Source organism: Empidonax traillii, unplaced genomic scaffold (genome assembly GCF_003031625.1).
Source record: "Empidonax traillii isolate 1590-97213 ecotype Southwest subspecies unplaced genomic scaffold, ASM303162v1 scaffold682:size344182, whole genome shotgun sequence".
Classification (NCBI taxonomy): domain Eukaryota; kingdom Metazoa; phylum Chordata; class Aves; order Passeriformes; family Tyrannidae; genus Empidonax; species Empidonax traillii.
Genome location: NW_020955875.1, coordinates 206,462 through 219,638, shown reverse-complemented (window position 1 = coordinate 219,638; position 13,177 = coordinate 206,462).

The window sequence follows — 13,177 nt, the reverse complement described above, 5'->3', positions numbered from 1 at the left end:
CCATGCTATAGTAATTGGAGTTGGATCAGGGGTTGGACTTGATGATCTTGGAGGTCTTTTCCAACCCAATCTATTCTATGATTCTATGATTCTATGATTCTATGATTCTATGAGCATGTACCCTCAAGGTCCTCATCATTTGAATGACCCTTATTACCCCCAAAAAGCACATAGGTTTGACTGGTAGTGCTCTCACTACCTGGTGTGTAGAGTGTTGAGTCACTTGGAGGTCAGCAAGGTCACTGCCATGGAGTGCTTTATGCTGAACTCCCATGGGAAAGAAGTTTACACACTACAGTCACTGTGATCAGCAAGTTGCTTCAAAATGCTAAAAGGTGAAAAAGTCTCAAAGTTGTATGACCAAAACCATATACCATTTGTTTGAGATCCTAATAAGTTTGCTTCAATGAGAATGTGACAATGTTATTTATACAACATGGAGACAAGACAGTAGAACAGAATAAACCACTAGTTTTAACAAAACCAGAAACAATTGCTGCAAAAGTGTAACTTTCTAACCTGGGAAACTTTATGATATTGCAAGGGATTCTCTCCCTTGTGTATCTGTCTCAAGAACTGATGGGAAAAGCACCTTTTTATATTTACAGGCTTGGAAAGGTCTGTAAACATGGAAACAGCCCGAAATATCTCACTCCTCTTACAGAACTGTTTTAATATTGGTAGACACCAAGGAGAAATTATTTCTCTTAAGTTTAGATCACACAGGATTTCCATTAATATCATAATATATTTCTGTGTTATCTATAGCTACATGAATAGCATGGAGCAGAAGTAACCTCTCTACATATCATAACTCTACGTGTGGTATAACCATGACAGATTTACTATAACACAGTATAAAATATCCCGTATATTATTCTGTTATACACTGTGTATCAGTTAAACACCATATATAGCTTGTGCTTGATTGTCAGATATAGCAAGATGTAATTTTCACAGCTAACACAAAGAAAAGTTATAGGAAAGTGTGAATAAAGAGGACAAACAGTAATATGGCAATTTAATAATCAAATTACCCAACATTACCCAAACAACCTGCTCCTTACAGCACCAAAGGCAAGGCAGGGTAAGGGGTTTTGGGGAGCTTTTGCTAGGTAGGTGGAATATGTTTTACATGGACATATAACTTACAGATTCTTTCATAAATTTCCAAAGGGCCTTACAAAATGTACAGGGTCCACCCCTGTGACTCAGCACTGAAACCATATTCATGTGCTGGATCTCTGTGGAGCATGCCAAGGTGGCCTCAGCACTTCTTGAAGCCAATGAGGCTTCAAGTTGCATACAAGAGCCTTGACATGGAGGCTGTCTTGGGAATGCACATGAAACTAGAAGAGATATTAATATATTGTAACACAACTAGGGACACAAGTATTACTGTAGTAGCAGTGATCTTTATAATCTTAGTGATGTCCCAAAGGGTAAAAGGAGAGGGAAAGCTCTCTCCTTTCTGTTTCTTTAAATAGAAACCAATAGCTGGTCTGAAAAGTGATGATGAGACTGGTTTCTCTTATGTCTTGCATGCTGGAATTTCCTAAGAGTAACTGCAAAGTCAGGCTGTGCTTTGCTATTTGTGCTGTAACAAAACAGTACAGTTTCCTCACCTGCTTACTTTACTTTGTGGTTTTATCACTTCCACCAAATCCTGTAATACTGAAAATTCAGATTAGTTCCCATCAAATAGTAGAAACAAATAACTGAGTATGTAAAAACTACTGTGAGTAAAAGAGATAAATTTATCTCTCTCGGGCTTCTAGGAAGTAATCACTGGTTTTGAATACTCAGAAACCTGTTAGCATTGATGGGAATGCTCACAAACCTTCACCATCTTGTTGATTTTTGCAGAATTGCTAGTTGTGTTGAGTGAACAAACATATCCTGAAAATGCTCAGTCAACCATCCAGTGCCAGCACCAGGAACTCTGTGACTTGTATGCTCATTCATAGGCTAAGATTACCATACTTTAGCTCAACTGTTGAAGGTTTGATGCAAGTGCTCTGCTGAGGGCCTGATGCATGTGCTTATGTGCAATAACAACCACATCCTTGTTGTTATTGGTGCAACACAGTGGCTTCAGCTGTTACAGGTGCAATACTGATGTAACCAATGGCAATTCAAACAAGTGGAGGAATTATTCCAGAGCATCTCATGACTGAAACCGTGACTGGCTCACAGGTGATCCATGTGTTAAAAAAATGGTTAAATCCACTCTCAGCCTTAACTAAAGTCAGCACTGCTAGAATTCAAAATGAGTTCTGCTCTTTAGACCCCTGCAGTAAGGTAGCCCCCCCTCTCCCACCTTGGAAATATCATCATTCTTCACTATGCTCATTCTAACACTCATGAACTACTGTGACTTCAAGAAAAGGCAGAGAACATATAGCTATTCTTGTTTTTCTCTAGAAAAATTTCTATGGGTCATTGCAGCTTTAATTCAGAATTGTATTGACTGATTTCTTTCTGCATCCCAAGGAGTTGCTAAGCAACATGGATTCTCTCTCGCCATGCATTTGTCAAGACAGAGAAAAGTGGGAAGAAATAGGAAAAGATTCACCTCCTTTAATATATCTATCAAGCCACAGAGTATCACTTATTTCAGTCTCACCTAAGGTTATACCATTGATATACTACTCACTTCCTCTGTGTTGTAGCTGGTTCTAGAGTCTAAATTCAAAACCAGTGAAGGTCTGATTTTTGTTCTTGTTGATAAGGCACTGTTGATTGACAAGGCAATGTTGAATGATAACTTTCACCCATGAGTCCACCCTTAACCTGTGGTTCATAAATGCTTATATATAGACAGAGAATAGCCCATCGTGCCAAATTCTTTGGTTGTTCTTCTCATGAGGAGCAAAGGATAGGGAACAAGGGCTTGGCTGTCCTAAGCCTGAATGTCTCTGAGGTCTTTAGAACAGAGGAGTCATTCCAGGCATCCAGCACAGCCTGAATACTACCATTTGGCCTTTACAGACCCTGCACTTGCATTTTGTGAGCCACTGCAATAACATGATCAGTCAGAGAGGGTATGCCAATGCTGTGATGATTACCATGGTACACTCTGTAGCCTAGATATTCAACTTATGCAAACTATGGTTTCATGACAATGCCACTTGAAAGGACTGTCAGAAGCCTGCATGTGGTTACCAAATATATTTTAAAAAAACACCATGTATTTTGTTTTAATATCGAACACACTATCCAAGACAATGGCCACCAAGTTTTATGGATTTTCTTCTTTTATTTGCTCTTTGGCAAAAATCATTCTTTGCTGGGTGGTTGTTCCTTACACTGCCTGTTCAGGGTCTACCTCGCCCCAGTAAGGAGAATTAGTATTTGCCACCTGGTTCTCTTGCTCTCTCAGAGTTGAACTGCAAATAGTTTTGTACAAGCAATAAAGGTATAATTTTGTTGTAGTTGTTATCACTGAAAAACTCAGACATAACTTGGAATGCAGAGAGGTGAAGCCAAATTTTGCAGTCCACCGCACTAAGGAAAACTAGGAAAAAAAAATCTATTGACCTTGTAGCTATGTATAGTCAATGAAGCCATTTCTTATTCACTGAGAACAGAATTTGGACCTCTTTGCTGCACTTTAAAGTCAGATTTTTTGCCCTCAGAAGCATCTGTTTGTAACTTCACTTGACAACACATATCTGAGAGCTCTCAGACTGGACAGTAGAAAAGTATTATTGATTGACTTCACCACCTCTTTTTAATTATAAGTTCTGCTTCTCCTGAACAGCCTTTCGAGGGTCAAAATCAGCAACTCCATTTGCTTATTCTGAAAGAAATATCACAGTAATGTATGGAAAATTGTAATGGAAAATTGTAACATTTTGCTTGTATTTCAGAAACTTTGTGAAATGGTGAATGTGGCTCACTGTGTTTTGTATGACACTTTAACTGCAGGATTTGGAGTATGGCTTCAGTAATGCCTTCATATTGTTAAATTGATTTATTTTTAATGTATTTATAGTTCTTAATATACATTTCCTGTTGCTATTCTCACATTTATTGTCAGACACATGGGTAAAGGACATCGGTTTTAATTACATACTGGGAGGTTGATGGTGTATATATATAATGTATAATCACAAATATGTATACCTAGTCCCTACCTGTAGAAATTAACCTAAAGCAAATCAGGGAAGGGAAGAATTACATATGGCCTTGTGTGCAGTTTCAAAGGAACTTGAAATGCATCCCACCAGCCCACCCCATGGTACTGTGGATGAGATAGACATCCAGTTTCCTTTGGGCAGTTCAATGAGGATTTCCAAATTCTTGGGAATTCTTCCCAAGATGCAGAAAACCTCAGCCAATTCCTCAATTTCAGTTCAAGGACTGTAGACAGATTGAATGGGTCTATATTACAAATGCAATCACTGCACACTGGGAAATTCCCCTCGATCAATAAATAACAAAACTTTTCAGGTCTGAAAATTTGAATACAATTTCTACAATCTCAATCCCTTTTCTTATCTTGAAAAAAATCAATATGATGTGCAACTTCAAACCCTGCTGAATGTACAGTTCAATTTTACAGGTCTGGTGCAAATTTCTGTGCTTATGAGCCACTCTATTCTCAGTAGATTTGAATACTCATATGAGCGAACCCTGTAAAAGTGATTTGGGGATTAGGCTCTATTTATTAAAAATGTTGAGCTCTCATTTTTTCCTTATTTTTTTTCAATTATACTTCTTGGGCTATAGTGTGCTGGTAATGCATCTGAGTCACAGTCTCTGTGTGTGTATGTATGTATGTGTATTTATATATAGCTCGCTGTATTTTTAACTGAGAACCCTGAGCCTGGTAGAGCAACCCAGTGAACAAAGCAAATTGGAAAAGCACTTTTCTTAAGCAATAAGAAGACAAGCTATCAGTGCCTTTCTGCACAATTACTGCCTACCCCAGGCACTGCTCTAAGGCACAGAGTCAAAGGTTGGCTTTCTCAACCACTCGATAAATACCTTAAATCTCATTCTTACTGCTACTTTGACATGAAAAGGGGAGGGGAGGAGGGAGGATTAATAGGTATGCATTCATTAGGAGTTGTCACTGAATTTCTTTAGCTGCTCAGATCATCCTACATTTGAGACCCTCAGAGATCTTTGCAAAAGTTATTGAATCACGTCTCACCACACCTATGAGACTTATTAGCCTGATCTTGAGGTCAACAATTGTCTTTCCATGAATGTGCCTGGAGTTTGGCTCAGTCACTTATTTTTTAGAGCATTTGCATTTTTACAGTCAAAAAATTAATAGGGAGGTTAATTGACTTTGCTAGGTTCACACAGTGAGCTGTAGCAGCTCAGAGCAGAGTTGTCTCCAGACTTCTGCTCTGGACTTCCTGGCCGAGTTGACATTTTCCATCTCTCCTAGGAGAAGAGACTTGGAAAATAATCTGGATCAAAAATCATACTAAAAGACCCTCTTCCCCAAGCTAATTCTTTGCGACTTCCTACCCACTGATGTATTTGTAGAGGGCCAATCGTTCTGTACTTAAGTTTAAGGACATTCATGGAGATACCTGTCAGCATGCCATCTTTCCCAAGACACAAGTCACTCTTACAGCTGTTACCAATCAGTAAGAAAAATGTTCTGTTCAGTCATCCTATGTAAAGTTTGAAAGCTGAAGTAATTTTACCAATACTTAGAAACAAACAAAACCAGCCAAGCTTGGGAGACACAGGATGGACAATTTCAGCTTAATGCAAAATAAATGGACAAAACTACTACCTTTGTCAGCAAAACAGGAAAAGAGAAACTGCTTTACAACTTTGTTGGTAATATCTGGTAGCACCTGCACACTGAAAACAGGGCACCACAAGGAAAAAATTTACTCATTAAAACATTGAACATACTCTAGTCTTTGCTCATCATGTTTGCTGTCTTGTTTTTCCCTCTCTTCTTAAATTCCAAAACATAAAATGATTTAATGCACATATCTCAATCTGTAAAATTGCACTGTAATATAGATCGAAACACCAAATTTGTATTTTCCTCCAAGGAGAACAACTCTATATAAAGTTCCCTGGAGCATGGCTATCCACCAGACAAGCGCTTTGGTATACCATGGCTTTGCATCAGGGTGAGAAAGCGAAAGAGTGACTAGTATTCAACACTTGTTTCTTTTTCTACTTGCCAGTGACCAAAGTGCCCTCAAGAAGTTCCCAGAAAACTCAAAGAGAACTTTCCATCCTGAAAATAAATAGATAAAAAATTAAATCTATTTCATTGTGCTGCTTGCACAGGGGCAGGGTCTGCTTCAGGTTGCCATTCCGCCAGCTTCTCTGAGCGATGTCACCATGAAAATGTTATCACAAATATCCTTCACAAGGCACAAAAACTGCCTTAGGCCCATATTTTGGTAATATGATATGAATCTCATGATTTATGTAGCAGATCGTTTTAAATGCCCCAAAGCACACATACATGTATGTGTATCTCTAGGCATGTGTATCTGAATGTACAGGACCTGTACTCACGAAGGTGAGTCTTTGTTGGTGCACGTTCTTGTCAGCACAAAGGGTCCCACTGATGTCTGTGTCTTGCTGTTTTGATCTCCCCTCATCTGATGGGAGCACAGCAGCACAAGTGAGCAAATAGTTTCCAATTGCCTCTGGAAGCAAGGAGACTCTTGCTGGTTGTTTTTCCCAATCTGAGCCTGGAATAAGCCTTTTGGTAAACAGGTCCCAATAGAACAGGTTCAGATAAAGGGATTCTGTGAAGGACTAAAACCTTCGCACTTAAAAAAAACCACAACCTTGTACTTTTGGGGCTATCTGAGCCTAAACACATCAGGCATGTGTCTGTACCGTCTTTTATGTGGGCCTGTATCTGCAGCTGTGAGCAATGGTTGCTTTGGTTGCTGCAGTATGTCTAGTGTTTGACCACAGTGTGAGGCTGTATCCAAAATCCTTTGAAGTCAGTGGGAGGATTTTCACGGAAGCTGCTGGTCTTTGGGTTTGCTTGATGTGGCCTTGCAATCAGAACTGAGCTGGAGGAAGGGAGAGCCACACCACTGCCACCAGGATGGAAGTCATCTCAAACCACAGTCAACAGCACAGGGAAACTGAGGAAATAATTGCCATGGAAATTTCCCAAGAGGTGGAGTGTTTTTTTTCCAAACTTTTGGTCTTAGGGATTTACTGTAACAACAACTAGAAAAAAAAAAAAATAGCTGCTGCATTTGTGAAGAAGGAATAAGCTGAAGAAGGAAGTGCTGGCACTTCTTCATCTCTCTCTGTGATGGAAATAATCTTGATTTTTTCCTCTGTGACCTTCCTGTGTATTTCCTTTGGAAATCCTCATTCACCTTGTATCTACAGAAACTGCTGCCTCTCACATCCAGCCACTCAAGAGGGGAGAGATGTCTCATTTATGCTCTCTCTTGGTCTATAGAGATGCATCAGCCTTTTTAGGGACTGTTGGGTGCTTCCTCACCCAACATTGGAGCGCCTGGTGAAAAGGGAGGGAGAAGACATCACTCCAAGCTGAATCACCTCCTCAGAGCTGCTTCTCTTTGGGGGACACCAGGAAATCACTGGCAAAGCTCAGTGAAGGTGATCCTCAGTTTTGCCAATATACAATACGTAGTTCTTCTGTCAGCACTGGAGAACAGAGTCTTCAAACTCAAAAAGCACATAATTATCACAGATATTTTTAGTTTAAATCATTACCTTTTTGTCTGGCATGACAAAGGGATGCTAGTGCTCACTGGCACTGCAATAGGTATGGAAGTGAGCATTTCCCCTCTGACTATGGGAATTTCCCTTTGTTCTTATCCTAAATCATCGTAATAACATTGAAGGTGGAGGCAGGTGAATTCTCAGCTCATACAAAGCTGCCTCATCCTTTGGCTTCAGTGAAACAGCAAGAGTTCACATCAGCTGAGGCCTCTGATTGAGCTTGGCTGATCTTACAACCAGAGCTGATCCCCTGACACAGCAGGTGAAAGAGCCTCTTTTAATGGCCCTTGCAGATGAGCTGCCATGCCTCGCCATCTGGGCACAAGCTGGAGACAGGAATGTCCATGCCCTTCCCCTCTGACATCAGACAGGGATTATGTGCAGTAAAATTTTGCTCTACAAATGCGTGTTTCTTGGCTTGTTACACTGATGAGTTACACTTGTGATTTGGTGCCACAGCCTACACTGTTTGCTCCCAGATTGCCTTTAAATGATTCTGCCTTTTAATTACCGACAGCAACAACAAAATGTCAATGTTTGTGGCATTCAGCTGCCACTCTGATGCCAGCTGCTGTGCGCAGATCTCAGTGCAAATTCAGTGAGAACTCAGTGTTCTGGGCACTTCAGTTTCCCTGAGAAAGTGGGTGGTATATCATGACAGATGATATATCACAATATCATGATAGGTGACTGCCTACTGTCCATATCAATGCAATGGACAGTAATGATGGTGATAACCCATGTCCTTAAGAGAAGTTTGGGGATAAGGGATGAAATCTGGGTAAGCCTTTAGTTGGGTGCATAAACTTAGGTCATAGTAGATGAGTGAAATATTTCAGAAAAGAAAAAAATAAACCTAATAGGAGATTTCCTTCACCTTTCTCCCCTGGCTGCTTCAGGAGTGGGAGAATATCCATCTGCCCCTGTCTGCCCTCACAGGATGCAACACAGTGGTCTTACAATAAAAACAAGCACAGATTTATCAACATAATCTGCATTTCTAGTCTTTCATAGCATTTTTATCTTTTAACTTTGCTATATTTCTGGTTTAGCAGTGGATCCAGAGGATCCCATCACCTCCTTCCGCTTGCTGGACTGGCAGTTCAGTTTGCAAGTACCCTGGTTTTCAGTTCACCCCAATAAGTCTGACAAGTTGTTGGGGTGAAGAAAGTGGTACCCATGCAGCACTGAGGGTCCCTGAAAGGCACATTCCTCCTGGGTCTGCAGCACCTGCTCCTGCGGTCAGCCTTCACTCACGCTGGGAGTCTCATCAGCCTTGGTGTGCTCACTCCCGTGAGTAATTGCAGCTCACTTCATAAGCATTTAGCCTTGTCACCAAATTTACTCCAGTTCTGGAGGAGCAACGACTGAGTTGATTGCTTTATTTTGTGGGTGGCTTCAATAATGCCTAGTACAGGCTGCAGAGGCTCTAGCTAGTAAGAGCTGGCCCTACCTGGTTTTAATGGGTGTGTGGAAGAGACAGTATGAACTAAATCCCAGGATGCATTTAGTCCATCACACCACATTATCTCTCATTTTCAGCCATTTGTACTCTAAACCTTTTCTTAGGTTTAGAGAATATAAAATATTAAAATGAAAGGTCCGAGAAATCTCTCCTATTCTCCAGTGCTGTAAGTAAAAAAAAATAAAGTTATGAAAGTGCTTTTCTTCAACCAGTGCTTTCTTTTGTGGGGGAAATATTTTATCTAGCCACTGGGACAATAATTTCTGCTTTGAAAAACAGGAAGAAAAGTATAAACAATGTGCAGCCAGATCAAATAATAGATAGGGTTTGGCAACCACATCCCCAAATGCCCATATACAACATCTGTGAACAAAACTGCTACAGTCCATAATTCCTGACATTCAGAATTGTCACATCATTTATTTTAGGCTTAAGATTTATGAAAGATTAAGGATGATAAAGACCTACTGCTAGTTCTAAGCAATCTGGGGATTTTTTGCAATTTGGAAGCTGTCCCCAGTGGTTGTTGCAGAAGCAGCCAGAGTGGTGGATGCAGTGCATGGGGAAGCAAAACTCTCCTCTCCATCCTTGCAGATCTCTCTCACACTTCCCACTCCGGAGAGTAGAACTTTTGTATATGCAGTGCCGAGTCTGCAGTGGAAACAGACAGAAGGATTTTCCTGAAGAAGAACACTACAGGACTTTGGTGCACAGGCTTTAGCAGATCCTGCTGCAGGGGTGTGGGATGTCTCAGAACTCAGCTGCCCCCAGCCCTCTGCAAGGTAGTACCAGCCCCACAAGAGCCCATGCACATCAGCTCCCGTGCCTGCATTGCAGCTGCCCAGCTCAACCCTGGCATGTAAGTGCACACTCCTGAGGAGGGTGAGTTTGTGCTAGGACAACAAGCTGACAGAGAGAGAGAGACAGCGCACTGGTGGGACTGGTGCCAATGGTCTCAGGGCAGTGATGCTGACAGAAGGGCATACACAAGCTGCAGGATTGCAGGCACTGCTGTCCAAACAGTCTGATCAGTACATGCAAGTCCAGACCCTCATGCACTCTTCCTTCTGTTGAATTTGGCTGTAGCAGAAGTTTTCTAATCAGATAGGGCTGCTTATATTTTCTGGGCCGTGGCCCACTCTTAGTTTTTAGAAAAGGGCCAGATGCAGGAGGACAGGCTGTCACGTGAAGTCTGTAATGTGTAAATTGGGTGCTCGCTGGCCAGTCTCACCAGTGGTGCATATTGTAGGCTGTAAGAACCCTCTCTGTTCACATCAAACTGCTTTAAATGATGTTCTCTCTCTAGCCCTTCCCTGTGCCCTATGTATGGGGTTTGTACCACATTTACTACATTGGCTTGAAACCTCCTAACCTGTAATGGGGCTTGGCATCAAAGGCCACCCTAGTAGTGTTGGCACTGGTTAGACCCCAGCCAGAAAAGAAAATCACATCTCAGCACAAAATGGGTGAGCGTAAAAGGATGTAATGATTTCAGCTAAGGATGTGTTCTCATCGCAGTATCCATATTCAGAGAATACTTTAATTTTCTTCTTTGTTCCTGTTTACCTGTCCCAGGCATGGATAGCAAACCTTGGTCCCACTGGGAGGACAGCTGGTGTGTCTGTGCCCCAGAGAGCAGTTTGGTGCCTCTTGTCACCATGCAGTGTGCAGCCTGTCACCCAGGGTGTATCTGCCCTGCCACTGAGAGGATGTTGATACTGGTTTAGGGACATCTTTCATGGAATTTGCTCTCAGGCAGTGCTAATGGTGGCACTGCAGTCAGATCCTGGGAAGGAGAGGGAGGGTTGACCATCAGAGGCACACAAAGCTATTCAGTGGTCAGAGCTCAGAGGAAAAATCAGGGCAACTCATTTGAGATGGAGAGGTTTTGTATTGTTTTAAATGTCAGAGAAAGGGAGAGGAGGATATTTTGAAGTAACTAAGGATTAAAAAATAAAAAGTGAGGAGAGAACACTCATCAGATTATTGTTTAAAGCTGCTGAAGCAGACCTGGAGGCAGGAAAACTATGAAAAGGTGAGCAAGCACTCCTCCCATGTTCACTGGAAAATTGATCCTGTTCTCAGCTATCAATTATGTATCCATAAGAAATATTGACTCATGCCCTACCGCAGGACTTACATTAGTGCTCCAGACACATCTGTTTGCAGACATTATGATCTCTGTCTTTGACTCTCTGTACTAGTCTCATTATAAATGATGAGCCAATAAATACTCTTGGAAAAGTTTTTACTGTGTTTTAGTTGACATTTGGGAGCTTCAAAGAATCACATAGAGCTGCCTTCAATCTATATGCACTGTTCTTCATTGATTAGGTGAGCTCATTGATTTCTAGCGAGATGAAAGGTAGAAGACAACCACTGGAGAGGTTAAATATGAAGACCTACTAAAACCCATTTGCCAGTTACCTGCTATAGTAGAAGTTGCTTTTCCCATATAGCAGCCAACAAAACATCTCTTCCACTTTCATACAATTCCAGAAATGGCCTGAACATGTAGTGACAGGGTTTCCTCCTCCAGCCCTGGCAGCTCCCAGTGCTAAAAATTTCCTATTGCAGTTTGGCCTGCTGTTGGCCACAGATTGCTTCATCCACGTGCTTCCATTTTCTCTGGTGCTGCTTCTCTCTTGCATTGGGCTGCCCATGTGAGCATCATTTTACTGATCCCCTATTGAGAAGGAACTCTCATCTTGCAGGAAACAGGAATGATACAGGGAAACAAGAGCAGTCATAAATAAATCAAAAGTGTCTTATGATGGTGTTCCTAATGATGGCCACTGGCAGATGAATTGAAGAAGCGCGTAAAAAGGGTAAGTAAAGGAATAAGAGCCTTTCCTGGTGGCATCTAGCAGTCTGTAGACACCTCCAGAACTGGCACTCATGTCAGGAGCTTTGAGTGTGAAAGCCTTTGATGGACCTTATTCCCATGAGTTTCTCTTCTTTTTGAAGTCATTTGCAGTAACTGTTCAGCCCAAATAGGTGAGATGCTTTTCACCTTTACATTGCACTCCAGGCTCCATTCCGGTTTGTGGCCACCCTGTGTCCAATATTTTTCTGAGCACCACTGCTGAGTTTTTGGGTTTTTTTTTTTAGCTAACATCTGCATTTGGAGCTATTTTCTTCAGCTCTAATAACTAGCACTTTTTGAAATGAACATCCTTAATTGGATCAATTTAAAAGGATATTAATCTTCTGTCCATTTATTCAATCTCCCATTCTCCCCACTGGGGTTCACAACCCCTCTGAATTCGAGCGGCACCAGTGAATACAAATAATATAGAGTGCCCATATGATCTCAGATAATTAGTGAGAATGTTAGAAAAGATTCAGTCTAATACTGATCTCTGGAGCACCTAACTTTCCAGCTATTCCCCATCTAACCACACTGATGACTAATGATGCCTTCTACAGCTAGGCAAATGAGGTTTTGGCTTACTTCCAGTCCCAAAAAATCAGGAGAAAGCAAGAGAGGAGTTGGTTTCGATCATGCTGAAAAGCAAAAAAAATTCATCACTTTCTGGTGAATCATAAAATCACCTATGTTCAGTTTGAATCAGATAGTGTTTTTCCTTACTTGATTGACAGGGTGGTTGCAGTTTTGTTTAAAACACTATCAAGTGTTTTAAAACTCGTTTAGCTTCACATTAAAGGAAAAATTCTAAACAAAAAATAGCTATGAATGAGAAAATACAAAAGCTACTTCCCAAACGATCCAGTCAGATGCTGGAATTTTTTTAATGTGGTTACTTTTGCAAGACCAAGCAATTTAGGAGAACTCAGACAGTAAGTACAAAGTGTAAGTTTGTAACTGACAAATCTATATTTTTCATCCCCTCTAAATATGGTCCAGTAGAAAAAAAAATAGTTGAAAAATGTCATCCGTTTCTGGTCATCTTACACCAGGTTTAAATTTATTTTTAATTTATTTTCATTTTTAATATTTGAGGCATGTAAATGGGACAGCTAATTACAGTGATTTTT